Source organism: Mobula hypostoma, chromosome 2 (genome assembly GCF_963921235.1).
Source record: "Mobula hypostoma chromosome 2, sMobHyp1.1, whole genome shotgun sequence".
Classification (NCBI taxonomy): domain Eukaryota; kingdom Metazoa; phylum Chordata; class Chondrichthyes; order Myliobatiformes; family Myliobatidae; genus Mobula; species Mobula hypostoma.
The window spans coordinates 148,740,216-148,764,089 of NC_086098.1; positions in this window are offsets into that span (position 1 = coordinate 148,740,216).

Consider the following 23,874-nt stretch of genomic DNA (forward strand, 5'->3'; position numbering starts at 1 on the left):
CCATTGATGCATCTAGATGATAGCCCTACACACTCCTCCCATTCATATACCTATCTAAATTTCTCTTAGATCTGAAACTGAACCCACATCCGTCACTTCTGCTAACAGCTCATTCCACACTCTCACCTCCCTCTGAGTGAAGAAGTTCCCTCTCATGTTCCCCTTACATATTTCATCTTTCACCCTTAACTCATGACCTCTAGTTGTAGATCCACCCAACCTCAGTGGAAAAAGGCTGTTTGCATTTACCCTAACTATACCCTTATAATTTGGTATGCCTCCATCAAATCTCTCCTTATTCACCTACCTCTAGGGAATAGAGTCCTAACCTAGTCAACCTCCAGCTCCGGTCTTCAAGTTCTGGCAACGTCCTTGTAAATTTTCTCTATACTCTTTCAATCATATTGATACCTTTCCTGTAAGTAGGTGGCCAGAACTGCACACAATACTGCAAGTTAGGTCTTACCAACGTCTTATACATAACATCCCATCTTCAGTATTCAATACATTGATTCAGGGAGAGCAATGCCAAAAGCCCTCTTTCTGACCCTAACTACTTGTGATGCCACTTTCAAGAAATTGTCAGTCTGTATTCCTGATCCCTTTGTTCTACCAGACCCCCCAGTTCCCCACTGCTCACACTTGTCTCCATTAAATTCCATCTGCCATTTTTCAGTCTATTTTTCCAGCTGGTCCAGATCCTACTGCAAGCTCTGATAGTCTTCCTCGCTGAGGAGTACAACCCCAATCTTGGTGTGATCTGTAAATTTGCTGATCCAGTTGATCACATTATCTTCCAGATCGTTGATACAGATGACAAATAACAATGGACTCAGCACCGATCCCTGTGGCACACCATTAGTCACAGGCCTCCAGTCAGAGAGACAACCATCCACAACCACTCTCTTGCTCCCTGCTCAATATGGTGGAGGGCTAGAACTGTTCCTGAAACATTGAGTGTATGTCTTCAGGCTCCTGTACCTCCCCCTTGATGGTCTCAATGAAAAGAAGGCATGTCCTGGGTGATGAGGGTCCTTAATGATGGATGCTGCCTTTTTGAGGCATTGCCTTCTGAAGATGTCCTGGGTGCTGCGGAGGCTAGTTCCCATGATGGAACTGCCTGAGTTTACAACTTTCTACAGCTTTTTCTGATCCTCTGCAGTAGCCGCTCCATACCAGACGGAGATGTAACCAGTTAGAATGCTCTCCACGGTACATCTGTAGAAATTTGTGAGCTATTAGAGATTCTGTCCTGTGTTAATGATATTTTCAGAAAACATCAGCATAAATTGCTTTTGGAAATGGTGTCTCAGGCAGTGTGAATTTCAGCACGTTAGATGTATGAGTCGGATCAAGAGACATTACCAACCCAGTATCTCTCACATTTTCTCTATACATTTCTAATTTTAATATTGCAAAATAAAATTAAGCTACTTAAATGCCATAAAACAATTTTTATGTCGTGACATTTGCAGCGATTTTTTTATTTAATTTCAAAAAAGAAATAATTTTAGTTTTCAAATGCTCTTCTGTCCCCAAAGGGCTACGTATAAAATTAGAAGAGAATGAAAGAAAATGTAAATTTTTTAAAAATCATTTAAGTATGTGGATTTAATTCTCATGACTCCTACAGATTTCCTGATGATTTGCAGATTACATTCCCTCATATTTTTGTCCCTGACAGGTATGATCATTTTGAAAAATCCCCATACGCTGCCGGATTAATTTTTATTTCTTAATAAAAATGATACCTGGGGAAGGACATCAATCTCATCACACCACAGCTTATGCATTCTGCCCTGGCATAAGGTACTGTGCCAACCTGCACAGCAAAGTCAGCAGCAAAGATTTTGAGTGATACGCACAAAATAATGGAGGAACTCAGCAGGTCAAGAAGCATCTGTGGAAATAAATAAATAGTCAGCGTTTCCGGCTGAGGCTCCTCACCAGGACGGGAAAGCAAGGGGAAACTGTACAGCACAGAAACAAGCCCTTCAGCTCGCAATGTTGTGCTGATCCAATTAAATTAGTAATCAAATGGGCACCCTAACTAATCCCCTCCGCCTACACAATGTCCATATCCCTCCATTTTCTTCACATTCATTTGCCTATCTAAATGTCTGTTATAAGTCTCTAATATTTCTGCCTCTATTGCCATCCCAGGCAGCATAATCCAGGCACCCACCACTCTCTGTGTTAAAAATTTGCCCCTCATATTTCCTTTGAAATTTGCCCCCTCTCACATTAAATTCATGCCTCCCGTATCAGACACTCAGAGAAAACGTACTGTCTGTCTACTCGATCCATGCCTCTCGTAATCTTATACAACTCTATCAGATCTCCCCTCAGCTTCCACTGCTCCAGAGAAAACTGTTGGGTATTTAATATTTCAGTGTATTTGAGCATTATTGCAAATATATTGTTTGAGTAGGCATTCTTTATTTGTTAAAAGAATTAATTATGGGTTATATGTAAAAATACATGAACTGCATGCGCCATGACGCTACCACATGAAACGTGCACATCACGCTAAAGTAAAAACGAAACTGAAAGTACACGAGTTATCTCCTGGCTCCGTGTTTTTCTTTTAATTTTTTTTCTTTATTTTGGAGTTACAAAACTTAAAAACAACCCAAGTTTATTCAAGCTCAACAGAGAAATGCATAATTTGCGTCAAATCAAATTGGTGTGCATTGTGGTGGTGGGCAGCTCACATCAGTCGCCACGCTTGCACCAACAACACGGCATGTGCACAACTCACTAACCTTTCAGCAGGTGAAGCTTCACTCACTGCATGTGATGCTCACTGCAGGAGGTTCAGAATGGCCTGGGTCAAACTAGACTTCACCTACCTGCCTGCCCACATCTTATTCATTTTTGGAGAAACCGCATGGTAGCAAGCCCTTCTGGTCCAAAGAGCACACTCCACCCAATTGCACCCATGTGACCAATTAACCGTTATATCTTTGGACTGTGCGTGGAAACCAGAGCACTTGGAGGAAACCTGCGTGGTGATGTGTTGGTGCGTGGCCAAATCATTAAGGCGTCACTCTAGTGATCTGAAGGTCGCTAGTTCGAGCCTGAGCTGAGGCAGTGGGTTGTGTCCTTGAGCAAGGCACTTAACCACACAATTCTCTGCGACGACACTGGTGCCAGGCTGTATCGGCCCTAGTGCCCTTCCCTTGGACAATATCGCTGATGTGGAGAGGGGTGACTTGCAGCATGGGCAACTGCCGGTCTTCCATACAACCTTGCCCAGGCCTGCACCCTGGAAACCTTCCAAGGAGCAAATCCATGGTCTCACGAGACTAACGGATGGCTATTAAATGGGGAGAATGTACAAATTCCCTACAGACTATGGAGGGAGTTGAACCCTGATATTTGATTGCACATGCTGTAATAAACAGTCCACATTCCAGGCCAAGACAACCTCATACAGCGAAACATTCACTGTTTATTCCCCACCATAGATGCTGCCTGACTTGCTGAGTTCCTCCAGCATTTGGGGTGTCAATATTATTTGGAACAGAGAAGGAGGTCAGGCCACCTTCAATGCTTGTTATTGTTATATTGTAGCGGTGTGCTACACACAGCGCTAGAATAACCACACGGAGTTGGTGAGTTAGAGTTGCAATGAAAGAGATTTATTCAAACTTCACAGCCTGCTTTAAAGCATTCCCGTTCCCGCCCACCTTGGGGCGGGACTACTGTGGGGAATGCATATTCCCAGACCCTTTTTGCGCGGGGGATTTTCCCCCTGCTGGTGAAGATGGCCTGGTGCCCTTTTTGGGACCAGCCTTCTGCCTGCGCGCGCTGTTTCGTGAGCCGGTTCGTGTGTGCCAGAAAGTGGGTTGCCACATAACCCCCCCCCCCCAGAACCGGCGATACCTCCCCCAATGTCCACAGTCTGGATCGGCCTCTGTTTGGGAGGTCTGCCCCTGCGCCGCAGTGCCCGAGCCTGGACCGGCTGTGCCAAGTCCACATGGGCCGGTTTGAGTCGGTCCACCGTGAAAACCTCCTCTCTCCCCTCAATGTCCAGCACGAACGTGGACCTCTTGTTCCTGATCACCTTAAACGGCCCCTCGTAGGGCCGCTGTAGCGGTGCCCGGTGTCCTCCCCGTCATACAAAAAGAAACTTACAGTTCTGCAGGTCTTTGGGTACGTAGGTCGGGCTCTGTCCGTGCTGTGAAGTGGGGATGGGGGCCAGGTTACCGAGCCTCTCCCGTAGTCTGTCCAGGACGGTTGTGGGTTCTTCCTCTTGCCCCCTTGGGGCTGATATGAACTCTCCTGGGACTACCAGGGGTGCGCCGTACACCAACTCGGCCAACGAGGTGTGCAGATCTTCCTTGGGCACTGTGCGGATTCCGAGCAGGACCCAGGGAAGCTCATCCACCCAGTTAGGCCCCTCCAGGCGGGCCATGAGAGCCAATTTCAGGTGACGGTGGAAGCGCTCCACTAGTCCGTTCGACTGTGGGTGGTAGGCAGTTGTGTGGTGTAGCTGTGATCCTAAAAGGCTGGCTATAGCTGACCACAGGCTGGAGGTGAACTGGGCGCCCCTGTTGGAGGTAATGTGGGCCGGTACCCCGAAGCGTGCTACCCAGATTGCGATCAGTGCTCGGGCGCAGGATTCAGAGGTGGTGTCGGTGAGCGGGACTGCCTCTGGCCATCTGGTGAACTGGTCTACCATAGTTAGGAGGTACCGCGCTCCTCGTGGCACTGGCAGGGACCCCACGATATCCACATGGATGTGGTCGAACCTCCGGCGGGTGGGTTCGAACCGCTGCGGCGGAGCCTTGGTGTGCCGCTGCACCTTGGCCGTTTGGCACTGCATGCATGTTTTGGCCCATTCACTGACCTGTTTACACAGTCCGTGCCACACAAACCTGTTGGCGACCAGGCGGACGGTTGTCCTGATGGAGGGGTGCGCTAAGTTGTGAATGGACTCGAAAACTCGCCGGCGCCAGGCTGCCGGGACGACGGGGCGGGGTTGGCCGGTAGCTACGTCACATAGTAGGGTCCTCTCACCTGGGCCTACGGGGAGGCCTTGGAGCTGCAAACCGACGACTGCAGTCCTGTAACTGGGGATCTCAGCGTCTGCCTGCTGTGCCTCTGCCAGCGCTGCATAGTCCACCCCCTGGGACAGGGCCCGTATGGTCGGTCTGGAAAGTGCGTCCGCCACGACGTTGTCCTTTCCAGAGACATGCCGGATGTCCGTCGTGTACTCGGAGATGTCGCTGCTGGCGGGACGACCAGGGATCGGACACCTTCATGAACGCAAAGGTAAGCGGTTTGTGGTCTGTAAACGCGGTGAAGGGCCTACCTTCTAACAAGTACCTGAAATGCCGGATTGCCAGTTATAGTGCCAATAGCTCCCGGTCGAAAACACTGTATTTGAGTTCAGGTGGTCGTAGGTGTTCGCTGAAGAACGCCAGGGGTTGCCAGCGGCCCTTGATGAGTTGTTCCAGCACTCCACCGACTGCTGTGTTGGATGTCCACCGTGAGGGCAGTAGGAACGTCCGTTCTGGGGTGCACTAGCATCGCGGCGTTTGCCAAGGCTTCTTTGGTTTTAACGAAAGCGGCTGCGGCCTCTTCGTCCCAGGTAATGTCCTTGCCCTTATCCGACATTAGAGTGAACAGGGGTCGCATGGTTCGGGCTGCTGAGGGGAGGAAACGGTGGTAGAAATTCACCATACCCACGAATTCCTGCAGGCCTTTGATTGTGTTGGGTCGGGGGAAGTTGCGGACCGCGTCTACCTTGGCGGGCAGCGGGGTTGCCCCATCTTTAGTAATCCTGTGGCCCAGGAAGTCGATGGTGTCGAGTCCGAACTGGCATTTGGCTGGGTTGACTGTAAGGCCAAATTCGATCAGGCGGGAGTAGAGCTGGCGGAGGTGGGACAGATGCTCCTGCCGACTACTGCTGGCTATGAGGATGTCGTCCAAATAGATGAATGCAAAGTCCAGGTCGCGTCCCACCGCGTCCATTAGCCGCTGGAAAGTCTGTGCAGCATTCTTTAGACCAAACGGCATTCGGAGGAATTCGAAAAGTCCGAATGGGGTGATAAGTGCTGTTTTGGGGATGTCGTCCGGGTGTACAGGGATTTGATGGTATCCCCGGATGAGGTCTACCTTGGAAAAGATCCTTGCGCCGTGTAGGTTTACTGCGAAGTCTTGAATGTGCGGCGCAGGGTAGCGGTCTGGCGTTGTAGCCTCGTTCAGTCTGCGGTAGTCACCGCATGGTCTCCAGCCTCCCGCTGTCTTGGGCACCATGTGAAGGGGGGAGGCCCATGGGCTGTCGGACCGTCGTATGATCCCCAATTCCTCCATCTTCTTGAACTCCTCCTTCGCCAGTCGGAGCTTGTCAGGGGGAAGCCTTCGAGCACGGGTGTGGAGGGGGGGTCCCTGGGTCGGGATGTGGTGCTGTTCTCCGTGTCTGGGCACGGCTGTCGTGAACTGCGGTGTCAGTACTGATGGGAAATCCGCCAGGACCCTGGTGAATTCGTCGTCAGACAACGTGATGGAGTCCAGGTGTGGGGCTGGCAACTGTGCTTCACCCAGGGAGAACGTTTGAAAAGTCTTTGCATGGACTAGTCGCTTCCCTTGCAGGTCGACCAGCAGGCTGTGGGCTCGTAGAAAATCCGCCCCCAGGAGTGGTTGGGCCACGGCGGCCAGTGTGAAGTCCCACGTGAACCGGCTGGAGCTGAACTGTAGCTGCACCGTGCGGGTGCCATAGGTTCGTATTGTGCTGCCATTTGCGGCCCTCAGGGTGGGTCCTGGTTCTCTGTTGTGGGTGTCGTAACTCGTTGGAGGTAAGACGCTGATCTCCGCTCCGGTGTCGACCAAAAAGCGGCGTCCTGACTGCTTGTCCCAGACGTACAGGAGGCTGTCCTGATGGCCAGCCGCCGTAGCCATCAGTGGCGGCTGGCCCTGGCGTTTCCCGGGAATTTGCAGGGCGGTCTGCAGCGGCGGGCCTCCGTGCCCCACCGCTGGTGGTAGAAACACCATTGTTCATTGGGCTCCTCACTCCCGTCGCCGGGTTTTGTAGGGTCTGCTGCCGAGCCTGGTCTGGTCTATCGTTGGGCACGCGGCTTGGTGATCTGTGCGACGGATGCCCCTCTCTCTTTCCTGGCATTCCACAGCACATCTGCTCGGGCCGCCACCTCCAGGGGGTTGCTGAAATCTGCGTCGGACAGCAGCAGGCATATGTCCTCAGGCAGTTGCTCTAGGAACGCCTGCTCAAACATGAGGCAGGATTCGTGTCCTTCAGCCAGGGCCAGCATCTCATTCATTAATGCTGACGGCGGCCTGTCTCCCAAACCATCCAGGTGCATTAAGCGGCGTGCTCGTTCACGCCGTGAGAGTCCGAAAGTCCTTATGAGCAGGGCTTTGAATGCTTCTCAACTGCTGCAGCTGTCTCCTGGTCGAGTGAGCTCAGCACGTAGTAGTAGCGAGTGGACTCCCAGGTTATCTGCCGAATGTGGAATTGTGTTTCTGCTTGTTCGAACCATAAAAGGGGTCGCAGCGTCCAGAAGCTTGGCAGTTTTAACAAAACTGCGTGAACAGATGCAGCGTCGGTCATCTCTGGTCCAAATATTGTTTGGGCTGTTGGGGTCACCAATTGTAGCGGTGTGCTACACACAGCGCTAGAATAACCACACAGAGTCGGTGAGTTAGAGTTGCGAAGAAAGAGATTTATTCAGACTTCGCAGCCTGCTTTAAAGCCTTCCCGTTCCCGCCCTCCCAGGGGCGGGACTGCTGTGGGGAATGTATATTCCCAGACCCTTACTGCGCGCGGGATTTTCCCCCTGCTGGTGAAGATGGCCTGGCGCCCTTTTTGGGGCCAGCCCTCTGCCTGTGCACGCTGTTGTGAGCCGGTTCGTGTGTGCCAGAAAGTGGGTCGCCACAATATTATTGTTTTATTATTGTCACATGAACTGTATGCATAATTTTCATACAGGTCAAGTCATTATATTGTGTATTAAACCAGAATAAGGTAAAACATCAAAATGCAGATTAATTGTTATTGTCTGGGAGCGGATCTGGGTGCTCCATCTCATTCAGAATGCTGTTAGCTTGTTTCTATTGTTTGTATGGTTTGTGTTTTTTTCTCTCTCTTTCTCTTCACAGTGGATTTTGATCTTTATTTTTTATTTAAATTGATTCATTTGGGCTTTTGCTTTGTGGCTGCCCGTAAGCAAACAACTCTCAAGGTATATAATTTATGCATTCTTTGATAATAAATGTGCTTTGAATCATTGAATAAGACCATATGGCTTCTTAGCAGAATTGTTATTCAGCCTACAGAGTCTGCCCCGCTATTCCATTATGGATGACTTATAATCCCTCTCAACCCCATTCTTCTGCCTTTGTCCCATAACTTTTGACCCTGCCTAATAAGAACCTATCAACGTCCCCATTAAATATACTCAATGACCTGACTTCCACAGCCATCTGTGGCAATGAATTCCACAGACTCACCACCCTTTGGCTAAAGAAATTACTCTTCAAATTTGTTCGAAAGGGATCAATTTGTATTCTGAGGCTGTGTCCTCTGGTCCTAGATTCCCTCACTAGAGAGAACATCCTCTCAAATTCACTCTGTCAAGCTCTTTCAATATTCAATAGGTGTAAAAACCTGCAGGGCAGGTAAATGATAAAGTGTAAGGTATCAAAAATGTTGTTCATTTTATGTTTCTTCATGGAAAAAAAAGGATAAAAATGACGCAAATTGTAGATTTTTATGATTCATACATTCTTTGTCAAAAATATGAAACACAGCATCAATGAATTTCTTTATAAAGGGGATAAATAGTTATCCAATTCTGAATTGCAGTGTGAATTTTAATGTTAAACACGGATTGGATGATCAGGCTTCTGTCATGTTGTCTCAGTTGGTCCCTGTAACTGTGGCAGAGGGCCAACAAGAACCTAAATTAAAAAGAATCAAATGCTCTGCTTCCTTTATTTTTCATAGGTTATCTGCTGATGTTACGATTATCTGCTGATGTTACAAAATCCACCCCCACAAGTCCAGTCTTGTTTATACCATGAAAAATCATTTGTGACGTTCATGGGACAGAATAATCCTTAAAATGTTGCTGCATTAATGCTCTGGAGATTAATTGGAACATTACAGCCAAGGAACTGGCCCTTTGGCCCACAATGTTGTGCTGAACTAATTAAAGTTTCAGAAGGAAGTGTCAAAGTTTTCTGCTACTGTTCCAGTACTACATGGGATAATTCCTGGCTCCTGAACCAGTGGCAATAACTTCACTCAACTTCACTTGCTATTCCCACAACCTATGGACTCACTTTCAAGGACTCTTCACCTCATGTTTCTCAATATTTATTGCTTATTTATTATTATTATTATTATTATTATTATTATTATTTCCTTTTTTCATGTTTGCACTATTTGTTATCTTTTGCACATTGGTTGTTTGTCCACCTTGTGTGTGGTCCTTCACTGATTCTACTGTGTTTCTTGTATTTACGGTGAATGCCCACAAAAAAATAAATCTCAGAGTTGTATATGGTGATATATACAGTGTATTACTTGATAATAAATTTACTTTGAAATTTGAACTTTGATATCCACAGTCACCACTCCTGAAATATTATCCGGAAAACCATTACACCTATCTTTGAAACATTATTTGTCCATGATATTCAATTAGTAAGTTTTACCACCACAGGATGATATGAGCCTAAAACATATCCAAGAGTCAGAATACCAAAACTTTGCTGAGGCTTCTCTCTTGCTTTACAAACTGCTGTGTTGAAACTAGAATATCTAAGGTTTGTAATCAGAAGATCACATCAGAGGAGTGGTTAATCACAGTAACTTTGGTATCATAACCTTTGATCCTGACATTAGTAAAGGTCAAATGCTTTTGTCAGTTTCAATATATTGTGATCAAACTCAGATGAATATGGAAATCATTGAATAATGTTTTCCTGGCACGCAGGACGGCTATCAATTATGAAGGAATAAGGTACACAGCAGAGTATTCTAGCTACATGCAGAAGAATATTGACTTGGAGGGTGGTGAGAGTGTGGAACGAGCTGCCAATGGAAGAGGTGGAAGCGTGGGGTCAGTTTCGACATTGAAGATCATTTGGATCAGTACAGGATGGGAGGAGTATGGAGGGCAATGGTCCAGGTTAGGGTTAGGGTTAGGGTTCGGGTTGCCAACTGTTCTGTATTAGCTGGTACATCCCGTATATTGGGCTAAATTGGTTTGTCCCATACGGGACCGCCCTTGTCCCGTATTTCTCCCGCTAAGGTAGAGTGTTCCTATGAAACCTTTCGTGCTGAAATGACTTAAAGCGAAGAAGCAATTACCATTAATTTATATGGGAAAAATTTTTGAGCATTCCCAGACCCAAAAAATAACCTACCAAACACATAAAACCTAAAATAACACTAACATATAGTGAAAACAGGAATGAAATGATAAATACACAGCCTATATAAAGTAGAAATAATGTATGTACAGTGCAGTTTCACTTAATAGAATTGGGAAGATTAAGCCAAAACCGATCTGTAGAAAAAAAATCGGCACGTATGTGCATGAGCACGTCATGTATGCGCACGTCACGCATGTTCACACAAGTGCCCGCGCAAGGTTTCATGGTCATGGTAGTCTTTCTCAGGGTAAACACAAGTGTCCCGTATTTGACTGCTACCTTTGTCCCTTATTTGGGAGTGAGAAAGTTGGCAACCCTAGTTAGGGTTGAGACTAGGCAGAATAATACTTCAACGCAGAATCTGTAGGCCGAAGAGCCTGTTTCTGTTCTGTTGTACTCTCTGACTCTCTGGCTCTATAACTGATCTACCAAATAATAGAAACATACTGTATATCCAGTCCACTAACAAAGAAACCTGTCCAGGAATGGAAAAAGGCTAGAAAAATGGTGGGCACAGCCCACTCCATCACTAGCAAAGCCCTCTCTACCACTGAGCACATTTACAAAGAAAACAGCATCCATCATCAAGGATATCCACCGTCCAGGCCATGCTCTCTTCTCACTACCGCCATCAGGCACGAGGTACAGAAGCCTTAGGTCCCACACCACCAGGTTCAGGAACACTTATTACCCCTCAACCATTAGGCTCCTGAACCAGTTCATTCACTTTAACTATGAACTGCTTCAACAACCTACGCACTGCTTTTTAAGGACTCTATAATTCATGTTCTTGGTATTATTTATTTATTTATTATGGGTTTTTTTGTATTTGCGCATTTTGTCTTCTTTTACATGTAGCCCCCCTGGCCAGCCTTAGGGTCGCTCGGCTCGCTGTCATCTAAGGAAATAGCCCCGCCCCGCCAAACTGGGGAATCAGTTTGTGCGGAGCTGTGTGATGTACCCCACCCCGCCCAAATAACAGACAATACACCAGATACGATTAAATGATTTACAGTTTATGGATATTACCGGAACTATATAATTAATAGAGAATAAAATATAAAAAGAAAATAAAAGGCACCACACTTATCAAAGTTCAATCTCTTCATGCACAGTTGGAGCTCAGGACCCTTCGTCTTCACCCTGCAACCCCTCGGACCACCTCGACCGGCCGCCTGGGACCAACAACAGTGGTCGACCAGACGCTCCACACGAGTCTATCTTCGTCTCCTCGCTGAATGCCCTCCTCGGGGTCCGACCCCGTTAGAGGGCATCACAGCACCTGGTCCATCCTCTGTCTCACTCTCCCACATTCTGCCTCAAAACCCCGCGCATACAAATCTTCCAGATACACCAAAGTCATAAAAACTATCCCAACTGGTTTATAACATCCTCTTATCACCCCCTAACCCACAACAAGCTGCTAGCACAAAGCTTTCTCAGGTTTAACATAACAAAGAAGCATCCCCGATTATAACATAACAAAGAAGGCATTTTAAGTAGCCTCCGCAGTAACATAAAAGACGAAACTCCCTTACGTACACATTGGTTATTTGTCAGAATTTGTTTATATTTTTTCATTGATTCTGTTGTATTTCTTTGTCCCACTGTGAATGCCCACAAGAAACTGAATCTTGGGGTAGTATATGGTAACACATACGTATCTTAATAATAAATGAACTTTGAATTTTTTTGACTTTGAAAAATCCTTAATAATAAAAGCGGAGTTCAACATATAAGATATTTTAAATTGTGAGGAGTTCAGATCCTTATTAATCAACCTGAACCAATAGTAAAACATGTTGACAAATACTTCTTAAAGGGGTCAAAGTCCAAAATTTAAAGTAAATCTATTATCAAAGCACATACACACTGCCATATACAATCCAGAGATTCATTTTCTTGCGGGCAATTCACAGTAAATACAAAGAAACACAAAAGAATCAGTGAAAAACCTCACACAGGAAAATAGACAGCAACCACGTGCAAAAGGCAACAAACTATGCAAATACAAATTTTTTTAAAAATAATAATAAATATCGAGAACATGAGATAGAGTGCCCTTGAAAGTGAGATCATACTGTGGGAACAGCTGAGGTGAGTGAAGTTGAGTAAAGTTATCCATGCTGGTTCAGGAGCCTGATGGTTGAGGAGTAATAACTGTTCCTGAACCTGGTCTGACCACTCCAAACCATTAACTTTTCCTGAAAGCCGCTGTTGCACATACTGTGTTCATTAATCTCATAGGCTGATAGAAGGGGAATTGTATGCAGCACTTAAAGATCGCAAATACGAGCCATGAAATGATGCTGCTAAATTCTGGCTTGCGGCTGGCATTTATAGGACACTCTTTATGCAAGACCCACGGGAATTCAAACTGTGTTGGTGAAGTAGTCAAGCATCTAAAATGGATCAAATTATCATTGACGTGGTGGACTTTTAATCTGAAGCTTCTCAGCAACTAATTCCTGTTATGGTCCTGCGCGAAGCAATCTGCGGGCATTAGAGCAATTTTATTTACTTAGAGATACAGTGCAGAACAGGCTCTACTGGCCCGATATGCCATGGCACCCAGCAACCCTCCGATTTAACACTAACCTAATTGCTGGACAATTTACAATGACCACCTAAAATGACTAACCGGTATATCTTTGTAACGTGAGAGGAAGCCGGATCACCCGGAGGAAACACACTCGGTTCACGGGGAGATTGTGCAAACTCCTTTCCTGTTAACCACTAAGCTACCATGGTGCCCCATTTAATGTTAATTTTTTAACACTTCTGAGTAGAAAGTGACTTTGATTTACTACCATAAACACAAGAGATCATGCGGATGCTGGAAATCGAAAGCAACACACACAAAATGCTGGAGGAGCTCAGCAGGTCAGGCAGCATCTTTGGAAATGCATTAGCAGTCAACGTTTCAGGCAGAGACTCTTCTTAAAGACTGGGAAGGAAAGGAGAAGATGACAGAATAAAAAGGAGGGGCTGGAAGCTGATAGGTGACCACTAGTTGTTACCATCCTTATATTGGAACTGGTTAGTCTAACCAATGCATATATCATCTACACTAAACATAGCACCTTCTTATTCTGGCTTCTGCTCCCTTCCTTTCTAGACTTGATGAGGGGTCTCGGCCCGAAACGTCGATTGTTTAGTTCTCTCCATAGACGCTGCCTGACCTGCTGAGCTCCTCCAGCATTTTGTGTGTGTTGCTCCGGATTTCCAGCATCTGCAGAATTTCAAACAAGAGAAAATCTGCAGGTGCTGGAAATCAAAGTAAGATTGGCAGAATCTCCTGGGTTTATATTTGCCTCTGTATCTATTTCCTTCCTTCCTTTATTTTAGGTACTACATAGACCATAGAATGTAGATCATAGAACGTAGAACAGTTCAGCACAGGAACAGGCCCTTCGGCCTACAACGTCGTGCTGAACCAAATAAATTAATAATCCAATGACCAACAAACTAATCCCTTATCCTTACACAATGTCTATATCCTTCCGTTTTCCTTATATTCATATGCCTAAAAGTCTAGACATCTCTTTGAAAGTACTTAATGTATCGGCCGCTGCCACCACCCCAAGCAGCGCATTCCAGGCATCCACCTGAGTAAAATACTTGACCTTGGCATCTCTTTTGAAATTACCTCCCTCTCACCTTAAATGCATGCCCTCTCATATTAGACGTTTCAACACTAGGAAAGATGCTGTTTACTCTATCTCTACCTCTCATAATCTTACAGACCTCTATCAGATCTCTCCTTAACCTCCACCACTCCAGAGAGAAGACCCCAAGTTTGTCCAAGCTCTGCTGATTGCATATACCCTCTAATCCAGGCAGCATCCTGGTGAACCTCCCCAAAGCCTCAGCATCTTTCCTATGATGGGCAAACTAGAACTGGATGTAATACTCCACATGTGGCCTCGCTAGAGGTTTATAAGTCTGCAACATAACTTCCTGACTTTTGAACTTAAGGCCTCAACTAATAAAGGCAAGAATGCCATATGCCTTCTTAACCACCCTTTCAGCTAGGAAGTGCTAGTTGTTTCCTTCAAAGTTGCTACTTAGGGTGTCAAAAGTTATGGGAAGAAGGCAGGATTGAAAGGAATAATAAATTAGCCCTGACGTATTGGTGGAGCAGACTTGATGGGCCGATTAGCCTAATGCCTTATGTTCTAATTCACTCAGTGAGAGGTTCTGAGTATTTCCTACCCACTGAGCAAGTGGTTATTGGTGATATGTCATTGGTTGAGCTCATTAAATAGACGTATCTAAGCAAACATTCATTGTTTTAATGTAATCATATGAATGTTGGCAAGCCGATTGACTATGAAAAATTTCATTGATTTTATGGTTCTCAGATAAAATTTATACATCATTTTTTTTCCTTTGGGCTAAAAATTAAAAAGGCTGATATTGAGTCATCTGAACATTATTCATCTTTCTAATTTTCATCTTCATTGAATTAAATGTAAATTGGGGCAGATGTGCTTGGGAGCTGTTTCAGTTCCAGCCTATTTGTACTGTTATTAACTTTTCACACTCACGGTCCATGAATCCATGAAAATGGCCTCATTGTTTCTTATTTTTTGCGCTATTTATTTATTTCATAATTTGTAGTAATTTTATATTTTCACCCTGTACTACTGCCACAACATATCAAATTTCATGTCATATAAGACAGTGATGATTCAAAGTACATTTGATGATAAACCTGATTCTGATTCTGACACAAATTCAGAAGAGACCAATCAAGAGTAGTCGGTAATCTAAATGTGTCTCCCGATATTCCTTTGCTCCCTCAGTAACTAAGGGTATTAAAACCAATTTGAGCATCTCTACTGCTGCTATGGATTACATTAGCAATGTTTCTGAAGAGATGACTCAAAGGGAAGCAGTTTTATAAAATTCTAAGGAAACCAATCAGCCTCTCAGACCAGCTGGAAATTGATCTAATCAATTGACCGAACTCTCTTTCCGTTCACAAGAGATTCTGCAGATGCTGGAAATACCCTGCTATCTAAAAATCATTCCCGCACTGTGTCAAATATACTTATTAATTCAGAACCAGCAGCTCCTCCATCTGAACTCTAAACATTCAACTCCTAGTGTTTAGAACTGCCTCAACATTATTTGCTTTTGGTAATCATGTGTACGAGTCCTGTCTAAAATAGACAACAAAAAAAAGAAGTTTTAAAATTGTTCAACAAGTCAGGTGACATCTGCAAGGAGAAAAAAGAACTAACACTTTATTTTATTTTTATTCAGGGATAGAGTGTAGAAAAAGCTCTTCCAGCCCAAAGAGCTGTACTGCCCAGCGACCCGCTGATTTAACCCCAGCCTAATCACAGGACAGTTTACAATGACTAATTAACCTACTAACTGGTATGTCTTTGGACTGTGACAGGAAACTGGAGCAGCCAGAGGAAATCCACGTGGTCACTAGGACGAACATACAAACTTGCTTACAGACGGTGCTGGAATTGAACTCTGAACTCCGATGCCCCGAACTGTAATAACGTCTCATTATCTGCTATGCTACCGTGGCACCAATTTTTCAATGTTTCAGGTCCAACAGGTTTTATCAGAACTGGGCAAGGTTAATGTCCAGCAGCAGAGAACGGTGAAGGGGAGAAGGAAACGAAAGAGAAGATTCTTGGTAGGGTGGAAATTAGGAGAGATTAGATTCAGCTTCAGGTTTAGATTGAGATTTATTTATCACATGTACATGGAAACATACATCATTTGCACTGTATATATTCAGGATGTGGGTAGAAACTGGAGAACCAAGGGGTGAATAAGGTGAGAAAATGTTAGAATCTATTACTAAGGAAGTGACTGCAGGGAACTTCACAAATAATAACAGAATCAGGTGGAATCAGTGAGGACTTGTGGAAAGAAAATAGTTTGATAAATCTGTTAAGAGGTTTTTGTTGCAGTTGTAACTGGCAATATATCCCGGGTAGTATTAGTGACATATATGCACTTTGATCATTTGAAGCCCCTACATTGGCATGCCCAGACGTTGGAGGCCCAATAGCTGTGAGGCTGAGATTAGATGTTGGAGGCCCACAGGAAACCTGTCCTGGTGTGTGAGAGAGTTGGAAAGGGGCTTTTCTTGCAGTTGTTGTTTCTGCCTTGTTTCTGCTGCTCTTCTTCTTGCTGCTTGTAGTGCTCTGCTGGACACTGTGGGCATGCTAAATTGGCGCCGAAATGTGTGGTCCCGCCTACAGGTTACCACCAGCACATCTTTGTGTTGCGTTGCTTGTTAACCCAAATGATGCATTTCACTGCTTGTTTTGATGTATGTATGATAAATAAATGACCCTGAATCTGAAAGGAACCCAGAGGTACTTGACAACCTTCCCAAGACTCCTGCAATCTTCAAAGACCTGTGCACCTATATATAGGATCTCCATATCCCCACACCTTATTTAAAATGATAGGATTTAGATTATATAGTTTTGCCTCCTTTACTCTCTACTATGTATAATTTCACAGTTCCTTTGAATGAGGCATTAAGATAAGATCTCCTCCTCTCTCAGGCTGAATGTGAAGCATCACAATGCACTGTTTCAAAGAAGAGCAGGATAATCCCCTGTGTCCTAACCTGATTCCAGAATTAGCATCAGAAAAACAGATCATCTCGTCACCACTGCATTGTTGTTGGGGGAGTTTGCTGAGCATAAATTGGCCAGGATGATTCCCAAATTACAACAGTGACTGGATTTCATTGGTTAAAAGGTCTCCTCGAGATTGGGAAGGAACGTAAGGAATCCCACACAGTTGAGCACATCTACACGGGGCACTGTCGCAAGAAAGTAGCATCCATCATCAAGGATCCTTACCATCCCAGAAATGCTCTCATCTCGCTGCTGCCACTGAGGAGAAGGTACAGGAGCCCTAGGACCCTCACCACTAGGTTCAGGAGCAGTTATTACCCCTTGACCCCTCTGGCTCTTGAACGTGAGGGGATAACTTCCCCCAAACTCCCTTGCCCCATTATTGAACTTCTCCCATAAGGTTTTGCACTCACTTTCAAGGACTCTTCATTTCATGTTCTCGATATTTGTTGCTCATTTATTTAGTTATCTATTTATAATTATTGTTGTTGTATTTATTGCTATTTATTTTTCTATTTGCACAGTGTGTTCCCTTTTGCATGTTGGTTGTTTGTCCATCTTACTGTGTGCTGCCTTTTACTGATTCTTTTGTTTCTCTTTGTATTTACTGTGAATGCCCACAAGAAAATGAATCTCTGGTTGTATATGTTGTCATTTATGTATTCTGATAATAAATTTACTTCAAACAACAGGAATTCTGCAGATGCTGGAAATTCAAGCAACACACATAAAAGTTGCTGGTGAATGCAGCAGGCCAGGCAGCATCTCTAGGAAGAGATGCAGTCGACGTTTCAGGCTGAGACCCTTCGTCAGGACTAACTGAAGGAAGAGTGAGTAAGGGATTTGAAAGTTGGAGGAGGAGGGGGAGATCCAAAATGATAGGAGAAGACAGGAGGGGGAGGGATGGAGCCAAGAGCTGGACAGGTGATTGGCAAAAGGGGATATGAGAGGATCATGGGACAGGAGGCCTAGGGAGAAAGACGGGGGGGGGGGTGACCCAGAGGATGGGCAAGAGGTATATTCAGAGGGACAGAGGGAGAAAAAAGAGAGTGAGAGAAAGAATGTGTGTATAAAAATAAGTAACAGATGGGGTACGAGGGGGAGGTGGGGCATTAGCGGAAGTTAGAGAAGTCGATGTTCATGCCATCAGGTTCGAGGCTACCCAGACGGAATATAAGGTGTTGTTCCTCCAACCTGAGTGTGGCAACGGCGATTGCAGGCGTGAATCCGACAGAGGATGAAATAACGGGTAGGACCATTACAGACGGTGAAGAAAGTGTCCCGAAGGTGGCCACACATTTTAATTCCACATCCCATTCCCATTCTGACATGTTTATCCACGGCCTCCTCTACTGTAAAGATGAAGCGACACTCAGGTTGGAGGAACAACACCTTATATTCCGTCTGGGTAGCCTCCAACCTGATGGCATGAACATCGACTTCTCTAACTTCCGCTAATGCCCCACCTCCCCCTTGTACCCCATCTGTTACTTATTTTTATACACACATTCTTTCTCTCACTCTCCTTTTTCTCCCTCTGTCCCTCTGAATATAGCCCTTGCCGATCTTCTGGGTCCACCCCCCCCCTTGTCTTTCTTCCCGGACCTCCTGTCCCATGATCCCCTCTTATTCCTTTTGCCTATCACCTGTCCAGCTCTTGGCTCCATCCCTCCCCCTCCTGTCTTCTCCTATCATTTTGGATCTCCCCCTTCTCCTCCAACTTTCAAATCCCTTACTCACTCTTCCTTCAGTTAGTCCTGACGAAGGGTCTCGGCCTGAAACGTCGACTGCACCTCTTCCTAGAGATGCTGCCTGGCCTGCTGTGTTCACCAGCAACTTTTATGTGTGTTGGTTGAATAAATTTACATTGCAGTTTTGAACTTTGAAAGCAGGAACAGTCCCGTTCCCCTGTTCATCAAGATTGTTAACAATCTTCTACCTGGACACAATTTGCTCTTGTGCCAATCCACATTGCTTCAATTATTTAACTCCATCAATCCTCTGAGTGAACATAGCAATGATGTCATTGAAAATATTTTGAATACAGTCAGTGGCCACTTCATTAAGTACACCTGTACACTCGTTCATTAATGTAAACACCTAATCAGTCAATCATGTGACAACATCTTGATGCATAAAAGCATACACACATGGTCAAGAGGTTCCATTGTTGTTCAGACTGAATATCAGAGTGGCAAAGAAATGTGATCTAAGTGACTTTGACCGTGGAATGAATGTTGGTGCAGACAGGGTGGTTTGTATACCTCAGAAACTGCTGATCTCCTGGGATTTTCATGCACAACCATCTCTAAAGTTTACCGAGATTGATGCAAAACTCTGAAAGAAACAGCCAGTGAGCATCAGTTCTGTCAGTGAAAATGCCTTGTTCATGAGATAGGACAGAGAAGAATGGCTAGAGTAGTTCAACTGATAGGAAGGTGACAGTAACACAAATAACCACATATTACAACAGTGGTGTGCAAAAGAGCATCTCTGAATGTACAACACATTGAACCTTGAAGTGGATGGGTTACAGCTGCAGAAGACCACGAACACACTCTCAGTTCGTTCGTTCCTTACGTGCCACATCGATGGGCGATCATAATCTTTCCATGACCATGTTTGCTTTTGGCAAATTTTTCCACGGAAGTGGTTAGCCATTGCCTTCTTCTGGGCAGTGTCTTTACAAGATGAGTGAACCCAGATATTACCAATACTCTTCAGAGATTGTCTGCCTGGCGTCAATGGTTACAAAACCAGGACTTGTTATATGCACCATCTGCTCATCCAACCATCTACCACCAATTTGGATGGCTTCATGTGACCCTAATCAGGGCTGGGGAGGGGCTAAACAGATGCTACACCTTGCCCAAGGGTGACCTGCAGGCCAATGGAGGGAAGGAGTGCCTTCCACCTCCTTTGGTAGAGATGTATCTCCACCCCACCACGCTAATAAATTGGCAACAGAGTGTATATTTAAGAAGGCAAGTAGATTTTGGATGCAGAAGGCATGACGGGTAGGGCAGGATGAACATCTGGGTATGATGCTGAGAAAGAGGTTCAGCTATCATCATGTTAAATTGCTGGGCAGGTTCAAACAGGTGAACAACATATTGCTGCCTCTACAGCATCTATTAACAGTTGACATTTCGGGTTGACAAATCTGTTTGAATTCTTTGAGGATATAACAGGCAGGATTGACAAAGGAGAGTCAGTGGATGCTGCTTATTTGGATGTTTAGGAGGCCTTTGACAAGGCGCCTCACGTGACGCTGCTTAGCAAGATAAGAGCCCATGGTACTACAGGAGAGGTACTGGCATGGATAGAAGATTGGTTGATTGGCAGGAGATGAAATCGGAATAAAAGGTGACTATTCTGACTGGCTGCCTGTAACAAGTAGTGCTTCACAGGTGTCAGTATTGGGTCTGTTTCTTTTCACATTGAATGTCAGCAGAATCAGAATCAGGTTTAATATTACTGGTATTTGTTATCAACAAACAAGAGAAAATCTGTAGATGCTAGAAATCCAAGCACACACACAAAGTGCTGGAGGAACTCAGCAGGCCTGACAGGATCAATGGAAAAGAGTATAGTTGATGTCTCGGGCTGAGACCTTTCAGCAGGCATTTGTTATGAAAGTTGTTAACTTTGCAGCAGCAGTACAATGCAATACACAATAAGAGGGAAAACAAGTGAATTGCAGTAAGTATATAGATATATATTAAATAGATAAATTAAATTAGTGCAAAAAAATAGAAATAAAACAGTAGTGAGGTAGTGTTCATGGGTTCAATGTCCGTTCAGAAATCGGATGGCAGAGGGGAAGAAGCTGTTCCTAAATCACCAAGTGTGTGCCTTCAGGCTTCTGTACCTCCTTCCTGATGGTAACAATGAGAAGGAGGCTTGTCCTGGGTGATGAGGGTTCTCAATTATGAACGTCCCCTTTTTAACGCACCGCCTCTCGTAGATGTCCTGGAGACTACGGAGGCTAGTTGCCATGATGGAGCTAACTAATTTTACAGCTCTGCAGCTTATTTCGATCTTGTGCAGTAGCATGCCCCTCCCTGCCCCCATACCAGACAGCGATGCAGCCAGCTAGAGTGCATTCTGCGGTACAACTGTAGAAATTTGCAAGTGTTTTTGGTGACAAACCAAATGCCCTCAAATTCCTAATGAAATATAGTCACTGAGTTGCCTTCTTTATAGCTGCATGGATATGTCGGGTCCAGGTTAGGTCCTCAGAGATATTGTCATCCAGGAACTTGAAATTGCTCACTCTCTCCACTTCTGATATCTCTATGAGGACTTGTGTATGTTCCTTCATCTTTCAGAAGTCCGTAATCAGTTCTTTGGTCTCACTGAAGTTGAATGCAAGGTTGTTGTTGTGACAGCACTCAACTAGCTGGTATATCTCACTCCTCCACATCCTCTTGTCATCATCTGAGATTCTGCCAACAATGGTTGTATCATCAGCAAATTTAAAGATGGCACTTGAGCTGTGCCTAGCCACATAGTCATGGGTGTAGAGAGAGTAGAGCAGTGGGCTAAGCACACATCCCTGATATGCTGATTGTCAGCGAGATGGACTTGTTATTTCCAATCCGCAGAGATTGTAATCTTCTGTTTAGGAAGGCGGGGATCCAGATGCAGTGGAAGGTACAGAAGCCCAAATTGTGAAGCTTTTCAATCATAACTGTAGGAATGATGGTGTTAAACACTGAGCTGTAGTCAATAAACAGCATCCTGACACAGGTATTTAGAAATTACCTAGGGTTACCCATAACGCTCTATTTTTCTGAGCTCCATGTACCTGTTCAGGAGTCTCTTAAAAGACCCTATCGTATCAGCCTCCACCACTGTCGCCGGCAGCCCATTCCACGCACTCACCACTCTCTGTGTAAAAACTTAATCCTGACATCTCCTCTGTACCTGCTTCCAAGCACCTTAAAACTGTGCCCTCTCGTGCTAGCCACTTCAGCTCTGGGAAAAAGCCTCTTATTATCCACATGATCAATGCCTCTCATCAACTTATACACCTCGATCAGGTCACCTCTCATCCTCCATCACTCCAAGGAAAGAAGGACGAGCTCACTCAACCTATTCTCGATATGGCATGCTCCCCAATCCAGGCAACATCCTTGTAAATTTCCTCTGCACCCTTTCTATAGTTTCCACATCCTTCCTTGAGTGAGATGACCATAACTGAGCACAATACTCCAAGTGATGTTGGAGAGAGTTCAGAGAAGATCTACGAGGATGATTCCTGGAATGAAGAGGCTAACATATGAGGAGCGTTTGTCGGCTGTTGGACTGTATTCATTAGAGTATAGAAGAATGAGAGGGGATCTCATAGAAACATTTCAAATGTTGAAAGGGTTGGACATAGTAGATGTGGAAAGGCTGTTTCCCTTGGTGGGTAAGTCCAGGACAAGAGGCCACAGTCTTAGAATTAGAGGGTACCCATTTAAAACAGAGATGAGGAGAAATTTTTTTAGCCAGAGGGTCATGGGTTTATGGAATTTGTTGCTACATACAGCTGTGGAGGCCCGATCATTGAGGGTGTTTAAGGAGGAGATTGATAAGTATCTAATTTGTCAGGGTATCAAGGAATATGGGGAAAAAGCCAGAAATTGGAACTAGATGGGAGAATAGTTTAGCTCATGGTGTAGTGGCAGAGAAGACTCAATGGGCCGAATGGCCTACTTCTGCTCCTTTGTCTTGTGATCTTGTGAAGTGGAGTTTGACCAGGGTCCTATATAGCTTCAACATTATCTCTCAGCTCCTAAGCTCAATCCCACGATTTGTATTGTCTTGTCAATCAAGTCTACATGGAGACCCAATGAGAATATGTCTGCCATAAACCTATTGTGGCAATAGGCAAATTGCAGTGGGTCCAGGTCCTTGCTGAGGCAGGAGTTCATGCTAGCCATGACCAACCCCTCAAAACATCTCATCACCGTGGATGTGAGTGCTACTGGGCGATAGTCATTAAGGCAGCTCACACAACTCTTCTTAGACAGTGGTATAATTGTTGTGTTTTTGAAGCAGGCGGGAACTTCCAACCATGGTAATGAGAGATTGAAAATGTCTTCAATCACCCCTGCAAGTTGGTTGGCAGAGGTTTTCATTGCCTTACCAGGTACTCCTTAGGAGTCTGTTGCCTTGCAAGGGCACACCCTCTTGAAAGATAGCCTGATGTCAGCTGCTTAGACAGCGCTCGCAGGATCACTGGGTGCTGCAGGGTTCCTTACAGCTGTAATTTTATTCTCCCTTTCAAAGCATGCATAAAAGTCATTGAGTGATACGGTTGATGGAATTGATGGATTTGTGGCCAAGTTTTCAGATGATACAAAAAGAGATGGAGGGTTTGGTAGTGTTGAGGAAGCAGGGTGACTGCAGAACTTGGACGGGTTCGGAGAATGGGCAAAGAAGTGGCAGATGAAATATGATAAATGGAAGAGTATGGTCATGCACTTTGGTAGAAGTAATAAAGGCATAGGTTATTTTTTTAAATAAGGTGAAAATTCAAAAATCAGAGGTGCAAAGGCATTGGGAGCCCTTGGGCAGGATTCCTTAAAGGTGGAGGTGGAGGGAAGGCTGGGGTGGGGTTCTGAGTTGGATGATCAGCCATGATCATAATAAATGGCGGTGCAGGCTCGAAGGGCCAAATGGCCTACTCCTGTACCTATTTTCTATGTTTCTATGTTAACTTGCAGATTGAGTCAGAGATAACGAAGGCAAAAGCAATGTTGACATTTATGTCAAATGGATGAGAACATCAGAGCAAGGAAGTGATGCTGAGACTTTATAAGATATTAGTCAGACCACACTTGGAGTATTG